Source organism: Amborella trichopoda, chromosome 6 (genome assembly GCF_054954075.1).
Source record: "Amborella trichopoda isolate Santa Cruz 75 chromosome 6, AtrichopodaSantaCruz75HAP2 v2.0, whole genome shotgun sequence".
NCBI classification, from domain to species: Eukaryota; Viridiplantae; Streptophyta; class Magnoliopsida; order Amborellales; family Amborellaceae; genus Amborella; species Amborella trichopoda.
Genome location: NC_142341.1, coordinates 8,153,566 through 8,164,051, shown reverse-complemented (window position 1 = coordinate 8,164,051; position 10,486 = coordinate 8,153,566). Strand labels below are relative to the sequence as shown.

The 10,486-nt window shown below is 32.9% G+C and overlaps 1 long non-coding RNA gene across 1 annotated transcript; it reads right to left on the bottom strand.

Annotated features, from left to right (window-relative positions):
- Window positions 1-7,389: 7,389 nt before the first annotated feature.
- LOC148781538 (uncharacterized) lies at window positions 7,390-9,138 on the bottom strand. Its single transcript, XR_016057641.1, has 2 exons — window positions 8,825-9,138; window positions 7,390-7,813 (listed from the first exon to the last, which is right to left on the bottom strand). It is a non-coding gene; the product is annotated as an uncharacterized LOC148781538 (long non-coding RNA).
- Between the last annotated feature and the right edge of the window lie 1,348 nt (window positions 9,139-10,486).

The window sequence follows — 10,486 nt, the reverse complement described above, 5'->3', positions numbered from 1 at the left end:
CAATAGAATGTAAACCTCATTGATCACAAATTCAATAGCTAGGTGAACCCCCTTGATAACCTAGCTTGACAGAGATACTTCTCTTTCTACCTCACCCCTATAGACTTAACCCCAATGTAATATGAGAGATGATGAGAGACACGAGAGACACCATGAGAGAGAGAGAGAGTGGGGTGCGCCCCCTTTTAGGGTTTCTTTGAGAGGAGAGAGAATTTCCAAGATGAGAGAGAGAAAAAGACTTTCTAGAATGGGGCAAGCCCCCTTCTTTGGTCATGAGAGAGAAAAAACTCAAGAGATGGGACGTACCCCTTCTTTTTTTATGGGAGACAGAAGAGAGAGATTTTAGGTGTAAGCAATATGGTGTAGAGATTTTGGGTAGGGTACTCCCATTTTTATAGTGTTTGAATAGAATTAAGGTTTTTTACAGTTTTCCATGGCTTGCCACTCATGTGAGATTGAATATGCACAATTGATCCTGGGTGACTTGTGGAATGAGAGATATGAGCTCTCAATTCCATATATGGACTATCAACATTCCATAAAAGGTGTTAGAACCATTATTCTTCACTTCCTAAATAATTTTTTTATCAATTAATTCAAATAAGAAACTAATTTATGATAATATTATCATTTCTTCTTTTATGCATCAGTCTTCTCATACATACAAAAATTTCATTCAAAATTTTCTCAAAGATTTAAGCTTTTTTAAAACAACACAAGTTTATCTCTCAAACTTTAGAGCTTGATCAAATAAAATAGAAGGTTACCTAGGTGGGGCGTGCCACCTATTGTGGCACATAATCGGCCCCACCTATTTTGCTATGGTGGGCCCAAAAGTCCTATTGGGCCTCCCATACAATTATATTATTTTTTTATATTTTTTAAAAAATATAAAATTTTTATTTGAATATTTAAATCAATATATCTGTTTATATAAATCTAAATTTGATAAATAAAATATATAGAGACTTAGAAATTTCAAATAACAATTCTAAAAAAACAATTATATATTATTAAAATAAACAAAATTAAATACTTTGATAGAAAAATGATCTATATGGTTTAGGAATCAATATGCACTAGGACACTCCATCTCCAACTACGGACTTCGGATAACACATGCTTGCTCAAACCAACCCAGCATTGCCCATGACCTACAGTTCGTAAAGGAGATCATTAGTGGGTCACCTAAGGTTTATCTAATGGACAAGAGATCGCAGTCCCAGCATATGGATTTCATGAACCCTGGAGACGAAACCAAGGTCATCCTGACCTGATGCAATCTATTACTCAATCGTGCACAGGGGGTATCTCTCGCACATGCACACACTTCATCTTGAAAGATGGTTCACTTTCTTGAAAATGGCTATCAATGTGCATACTGTGATGATACAAATGACGAGGCTTTGGCTCCGTCTCTAAAGGCTTCCATCACATACAAGGGTCACACAATCCATCGGCTCACTCTTTCGGGCATACTCCGACCTCATCAAAGGATAACATATCTAAACCTCATCGGTTTGTTTTTCTATGTCCATGTAACAAGGGTTTTTCCCAACTAGACTGACCTAGCACGTTAAATACAGTCCAGTATCAACAAACATCGTTTACTTAGTATGATCCACATGGGACCACACTCTCATTGAGTTCATGTTCTACTATATAATTTCATTTTACAAGCATTTAGAAGGCCTTTAATGACCACACAGAGCCAACAAAGTGAAATGTTAGATGGTTCAACTTTAAAGTGTGTTTTGATAAATTTCATTTTAATATAGGGCGTACACAAGTCGCGTTGAACCTCACTAAGACTCAACCCAATAGTTACATGGGGGGCAGGCTGAGAACTAGAATCAACGCCATGCACTAAAAATATATTAGAATAAAATATAATAGAAAATTTGTAATTGTGTATATGGGAAATTAAAATAGAGATCTATTTCATTTTTCGAACAAAAAATAGTCCCATGATTTATATATTTTGCTCTCATTCGGTTTCTATTTTCACCAAATGGTCTATTGTTTGATACTTTGATATATTGAACGAATTTTTTTTTTTTTAATGTTACAAATGGGTTTCCTATGCCCAAATAGTTGAAGATAACGGCCACCCCGTTCCAATTCCTACACAATGTCGGAAGTGGGGCGTGTTTAGAGTAGAATCGTCGAGAACCCACACAATATCAAAAGTTCCCACACAATATCAGAAGTCGAGTGTGTTTAGAGTAGAATCGTCGATTCTTGACTATACACAACCTCAACAGTGAATCAGGCAAAATCGTCGATTCTGTGTTGACGGCCACCCTGGTCCGATTCATACACAACATATCGGTCGATTCTGCGTCTTCTGCGTCGGATTGTACTACAGTGAATCAGCCCACTACTAGGTCGGATTCTACTACAGTGAACCGGGTTACCCACCACACATTGCCCACTACTAAGTCGAATTCCCGCCACACATTACCCACGACTGGGTCGAATTCTACTACAATGAACCGGGTGGCCCACTATTGGGTCGGATTCTACTACAGCGAATCAGGTATACCCTACCCGCCGCACGTTGCCCACAACTACCTAACTTTCCAAGTGTAGTCAGTTCTCTCTACTACAGCGAATCAGGTATACCCTACCCGCCGCACGTTGCCCACAACTACCTAACTTACCAAGTGTAGTCAGTTCTCTCTAGAGGCATTGTGGAAGGCAACTGATGCATCCCACGTCCTCTTTATTTTGTTGTTGACATATATAAAATTGTGGCTTTTATATCATCAATTTACTCTCCCACTTTTAGATGTGAGACAATTCCCCTAACCTATTCACAACATTAGTACTCTACGCTGCACTCCTATTTTTTTAAATGCAAGCACCTCTAAAAATATATTGCGGCACTCCCATTTCTAAGTATTAATACGCTACTTATTAAATGCTACTCCCATTTCTAAATGTATTAATACGCTACTTGTTAAACACTAATTATTAAATCTTATGGCATTCCCATTTCTAAATGCATTAATATGCTACTTATTAAAAGCAATAAATTTTTTTTCTTTATAACAATAAATGGAGTGACAACTTAGGGAAGTGAATACGTCATTTTTTTATTTTTTGAATTTAATATCTTTTTAATTTTTTTTTCGTATCAAAATATTAAAATATATAAAGGGTTCGTTTTTTAATTATGTTCTAAAAAATGAATTAATGAGCATATCAATTAGTTTAATGTTATTAACGAGTGTGTCAATTACATTATAAATATTAGCATATCATGATTCCAAATTAGCGTGTCATATTCAATGAGCCTCATCTGCATATTTCTCTAATTAAATGACTTAATTGGAGTGCCAAATAATTATTAAAGTTGTTTTTTGGTAAATTTATTTCCATATTGATTTTTATTTTTATTTTTTTGTAACTATCCTGCATGTTGTCGATAGGCTTTTTTTTTTATTTTTTTAATTTTGATAAATCTATTTTCATTTTTTTTGGATAATTTATTTTTGAATTGTTTAATATCATAATATTAGAATTTATTGGGGGTTCATTTTTATTTTTATTTTTAATCATATGATATGGAAACATTTTCTAATGCTGTTTTAATCATGTTTACTATAATATTATAATCAGTGGTTTAAAAAACGGATCGGGGCCCCCGGTCGAGCACCTAAAAACCCCATCCAGATCTGTGAATCGGCGATCCGGATCGGGAATCGGCCGAATCGGTCCTATTAAGCCTTAAAAAAAATCCAAAAAAATTATAAAAAATCATTATAAATGTTATTTTTTAAGAATCCAATAATAAATATGGGTATTACATTGGTAACTTTCATTTTTAATCAATTTGTGAATAATTAAGATGTTCTTTTCTTGTATGAACTTATGTTAACCATTAAATTTGCATCACATAAAATAAAAAACGTAGAATTACCATGGATAAAGTATATAATCATACATAGACTACATAAATAATGGATTAAATCCATAAAAAAATGGCCCCTAAAATCTCGAATTGCTGGAAAATCCTAATCCACTAAAAAAAAAAAAAACCAAATTATTACAACCTAACTAACTATAATCCAAAATTATTACAACCTATCTAACTATAATATTATATATTGCAATGAAAATTGTTGGTTTATATTTTGATATATAAATAATAGCAATTTTAAAATATTTTATAATATCATTTAATTTAAAATGTATTATTGACAACTGTAAGAAAAATAATACATCACAAGATTTATAATGCAAGTAAATAAAATATTTGATTATCAATATATAAATTATTCGAATGGGCATCAATTTTCGAAATAACACTTCAAATATTTAAAAATATAATTTTTTAGAATTTTAGAATAAATTTAATGGAAGAGATTGTTAGAGACAGAGAGTTATTTCAAATGTCTTTGAATCATATCTTAAAATTAATATTCCTAATTTATGTTAAAGCTTACCATATTATAAAAATAAAAATTATAATCAGATCAGTTATTCCTAGTATTTATTAAAAAATATTTGTTGCATTAAGAAATATCTTTTTTCTTTTTTGACAAGAAATACTTGTTGTATTTTTTTTTACAAGAAAATATGATATTTTTTGTATAACTTTTTTTTTTTTTGACAAGAAAAAAAAGAAGATATTATATTACCTCTTTTTTTTTTCCTTGTTGTATTACTTTTTTTTTTTTTATTTCTTTTATCATATTATTTTCATCATTTTAGTTTTTTTTTAAGACAAAAGTAAAAACCTATCTTTCTTTTTTTTTTTATGAAGACAAATTTTTGTTTTTTTTTAAAGACAAAAGTAAAAACCTATCTTCTTTTTTTTATATGATATCAGTTTTAAAAAAAAATTTATGATATTATTTTTTTAAAATTTTTTTATGAAGACAAAACGTGAATTTTGTACTATAGCATCCCAACTGGGATTCGAACTTGGAACGTCACACATAAAACCTTTGCTGCTAACCACGGAAACCCTTCGCACACTACTAAAGAGTTTTGTACAATATTTACTTATATTGTATGAATTTTCAATATAATATCGCTTAGTGCGAGTCCCACATAGAAGAATTAGAGAAAGTCTATAAGATATAATTACCTTTACAAAAACATTAATGCCAGCGTGATGGAGAGAAAGGGTAACTTGAAATGATATTTTGAAAAACAATTACCAAAATGTCCTCATATTTTCATATGTGTCGCTCCTTACTTAATTAAATTCTGAATTTCTTCCTTGGAAGAAAAAAAGAAGTTTCTTGAACTTTTGAGCCTCGATATCCTTATGGAAGAAATAAAAGGAATTTTTAAGAAGCCGTCTAATCATTAAAATCTTTGTTGCGAAGCCTATAAATAATATGTCCCCTGGTTGAATCATAACGACTTACTTCAATTTTCACTCTATCACCTGGTAATATCTGTATAAAACTATGTCGGATCCTTCCTGAAACATAACTTAGAACCAGGTCTCCATTATCGAAGCGAACTTGGAACATGCCACTGGGAAGTGATTTAGTAATTAAACCTTCATGAATTAAAATTTGTTCTTTCATTTCAGGTAACTCCCTTCCTTGAAGTATCAACTAATAGAGGATAAGCGGTATTGGCCAACTTGTCTCTCCTCTCATTTTCATAAAATAAATAGGAAGTTACGGATAAAATTCGTATACTTGAAAAATCACCATATATAACATAAAATCTCTCCTCCAATTCCTTCTCGTCGAGCCTCTCGATCTATCATTATACCTCGAGAAGTAGAAAGAATTACAACCCCCATTCCACCAAAAATCCTAGGAATTCGTTGATAGTTGCAATAGATTCGCCCTATGACGTCACTAAGCTGCTGGAATAAGGGCGATTCACTGTTCAAAATCGCCGCCCGATTTCCAAATTTGCAAAAGAATCGACACAAGGTGCCTGATTCCCGTGTTGATCTGGGCGAGTCCGTTGCGACTCTCCGATTTTTAAAACCCTAATTATAATTAGTAATAATGGTTAACAATAGTTCATACAAGAAAAAAATCTCAATATTAAAATATTGATGTAAAAAATAAAAGTTCTTAATGGAGTACCCTCATTTTTTATTGGATTCCTAAAAAACAACCTATTGGATTCCTAAAAAACAACATTTAGAATGAATTTTAATAATTCTTTGAGATTTTGTTAAGGCTTAATCCAACCGATTCGGCCGATTTCCAATCCGGATAGACGGATCTCAATCCGGATGAGTTTTTTGTGTGCCCGATTCGAGGTACCGATCCGTTTTTTAAACCACCGGCTGAAACCATAGTTGTGAAGAAAAAGATGGATTCGGCCATCTTCTTTGAAAAAAAATTTAAAATGAAAATATATATTGTATTGGATTCGGCAAGTGCCGAGCCCAAAACTAAAAAAAAAATTCAAGTCTTGTGGATTATGAATCTTTGCACAAACACTATTTAAATGGTAATTCAATTTATCGAACTGCAAAACTTCTTATGCCATCTTGGCTACATGGATGTGCTGTTTCTCAATCCTTGTTCGAGGGAAACCTAAGATGCATGACATGCGCCCGTGGCACAATTTGTTACCTGCAATGATTATGAAACAAGCCCTTGCTCATTACAACTTAAAAAAAGCCAAAGTCAACTAGCATGTAAGTCATTTTTTTTGGATGAGTCAGTGGAGAGGGCATATAACCTAATAGGAATTGAGTTTAGGACGTAGGGCATATAACCTAATAGGAATTGAGTTTAGGACGTAGCATTGTAAATCATCAAACGCTAACCAATTAACCAATTAAGCTCGATCATTTGATAACAAACCTTGAGTCTTAGATTCGAGTAAAAACTGCGCATTAAGTCGCCTTCTGGCAGGCCATTGGTTATAGTGATGTAAATGGGTTGGGAGTGATCTGGGTTGATCTTGACACTGGCCAAATCTGACTGGAGTCAAGTCCAAGTCACTTGGTCCTAGACTCGACCTATGAAGTTGCATCGGGTCCGAATCTAGAAATAAAATAATATAAAAAATATTTTTTTTATAATGTAAAATGTTTATACATATTTTAATATGAAAAAAATATATATAAGGTTGCAACCTTAAAATGTAGAATCCCATATGCACTTTAAAAATCTATTAAAAATATTGTTTTAATGTAGAAAAAACCCTCTAATAAAATTACATGTTATAATAAAATTTTAAGGTGCGCCTTAATTGGATTGTTTAAGGTTGTAACCTTATAGAAGCCGCACCCTTTTAATATATCTTTTATATACTAAGTAGGTCTGGTCAGATTGTACTTGATCCAATAGGGCCTAAGCTAGACCCAAGTCTGAACCAGACCTAATTCTGGTACAAATAGATCCTTCCCCAACTCGTCAGGTATCCACCCATTCGTTACTATCAGTATGGTTTTTCTTTTTTTTCAATAGCGAAAGCACGTAATTTTATTAAAATCTCAATAAAAGGTTACACAACTCTTCAAATAAACAAAGAATCGGAAACATGTAAATGCAAAAGAGAAGCCCAAACTTTATTAATCCATCCACCGTATCATTAGCCTCCCTATAAGCATGTTTTAAAGAGAGCCCTGGCAAGATCCATAACCTGTAATCACATGGACCTTAATTTCCATGGTGGCCTCGCCTCCTCCTTACACCAAATAATTACATTTTGAGAGTAAAAAAACCATCCACGTGGACGAGCAAAGCAAAAGATGACACAACTATCACTATTAGTGACGAACTCGAATTCTAACAAAACTCAGGTTCCCCAAAGAGCCATCAAAATTTATTTTAAGCCAATCTTGGAGACACCCATCTTCCTTTCTGCATCACTTTAACCACATTCAAATTAATGAAATAACACATATTCCTCCATCTTCCTTTCTGTATCACTTTAACGACTATCAAATTAATGAGATAACGCATATTCATCGACATTACTAGAAATGTGGTTTCTATACGTCGTAAGTATCCCTAGGATGATGTTTTAAAGCAAATGAGAGTGGGATATCATGGAGTTTGTCATTCTACAATGTGTTTTAGCAGTAGATGCTAATGCAGTTTTTAAATTTCTCCCATTTTTTTTACGTCGTGGCTCTCTCTGATTTGGGTGATTTTTTACATTTTTTTTCAATACCACCATATATCACAATGCTTTGGTAATTCGAAAAATATACTTCACAGGACACATACAGATTTTATGTAACATGTAATTTAGCTCCTTTTTTTTATTTTTTTTACCATGTAAGAATTTGAAATGTACCATTTTTCCACTATCAGTAACTGGGGCAAAAAAATACATCAAGAAACTAGTCCATCAAAAACAAACCCAATCAATAATTATCATATAAGAAAAATGGAAGCTATTCCAATTAAGTATCTTTCTGGAAAACAAGATCACAGGGATTACAAATATATTTTAATCCCTCCATGTTTGAAATCCATATAATATTTAAATTATTAGATATAAAAATATGAAGGAGATGAAATATTTTTGCAATAACGCCTTGTAACTTTATTATGACTAAATAGATTACCATATTCTTTGAAATAAATTCCTTTCCCTAAACATTCTTGACATAAACTCATTGCTATATTTTCTCCACTAGTGTTTTGTGTAAACGGAACCCCCACCCAAATTTATGAAGATCCACTCATGCATGTACGTTCATGAAATTTCTTTGAAAACCAATATAGAAAGCAGAAATGAAAATATCAAAGTAGAGTAAATATGTTGGAATTTGAAAAATTAATCCTATATGGCTCTCTCTTAGTAACCAAGAAAAATTTACTAAAACGGAAAGACATATTTCTTGCACCCCATCAACAAAGACACCTTTTACCATTTCATGGGGACCTGCAAAACCAGTTAGATGGTGGCACCAGTGACAAATATCTTCAGATCATCAACCGGAAAATAAACCACGGCCAACATTCTTATAAAATCGCCTTCGAGCCAGCAATACAGCGTAATAATCGTTTCCATGTTTCTCCACAGCTTTTTTGAACCTGTTACTCAACATTGCATCTCCGAGAACTAACTCGAAGAGGAACCGTCTGAATACCATGTTCAAGAAAGCCTGTGGAAAGCATGAAAACATCAAATCTTCAGCTGGTTAAAAGAATGAGAAGAAGAGGAGAGATTGAATTGGTGATATGGGGAGGGTGCATGGAGGCCCTTTTATGCACGTTTTGTGATGGAAATAACTAACCCCCTATCTGAGCATGACCCGGGCTTCTCAACCATTCTACCCTACTTGGCAGTTTTGTAAACTAAAATCACAATCTTTAGGGAGGGACGTCCATTTGGAGTGGTTTCCTTTCAGTTATTGTGATTAGCACATGTTTTTTTAGCATGCGCCCAAGACCCCACATGTACAAATGTTTTTTTAGCATGTGCGGCGAATACCGCACATGTACAAATATTTTTTTTAGCATGAGAACAGGTTTATAAAGTGTCCTCAAATTACCATCACAATCTTTAAGGAGGTACGTCCATTTGGAGTAGTTTCCTTTTTCAGTTACGGTCATTAGCACATGTTTTTTTAGCATGCCGCCTAGACCGCACATGTACAAATGCAGGCTGGGCAATAAAATATATGTTTTAGATAATATATAATCTTCAACATAGAGATCATGAATATAAAAAGATAAATAAAATTTAAAAACTAAAAATAATAATTATATTAAAAAAATATTTGGATTGTTAATTACTATTGTTTTTAGATGGACCACTTGTTTGCAGCCATGATCGCATATTGTACAAATGCAGTACAGCCCGCATGACACAATGGTTCAAAGTTATTGGCGCATGTTTGAGGGGCATGTTTACCTTAGCCGATGTACATGGAGGAAAAAGTTTAAAGATAGGTGTCAACCTATACTGTTCAAGTAAGGTGCACCACAAAATACCACTAAGAAAAAGTGTTTTGATGTTGGAAAATTCTCAAATTGATTCACAGCTTGATGAGAAGAATACACGCTTAAAATTTTAAGTGATTTGGATTTGTAATATATATATATATATATGGAATTTGCTTCTGTGACCCAATGGGCTCACAAGAAAAAATGAGCCCAAAGGCCCAATGCCTGATAGTGTTTGAATTTTAATTTTTTTTCTATAAATCCAAATTACTTGAAATTTTATATGTGTGTTGATAAAAAATAGATGAACATTCGAAAAATATTAAAAAAAAAATTTACATGAAAAAAATGATCAAAATACCCCCATAAATTTTGGGGGGTATTTTTATCATCTTAATTTTGCAGATTATTTTTTTTATATTTTTATTAGGTGCGGCTTGATGAGAAGAAGATTTACCTAAAATTTCAAGTGATTTGAATATGTAAAAAAAAAATTAAAATTAAAATACTCTCAATTGTCAAATCACCCGAGATTCAATCTGGGCCATTGGACTTATACGATTCTGTGAGCTAGTGGGCTCACCCTAGGGTGCAGTTTCTATAAGGTTTCTATAAGGTGCAATTTCTATAAGGTGAGGTTT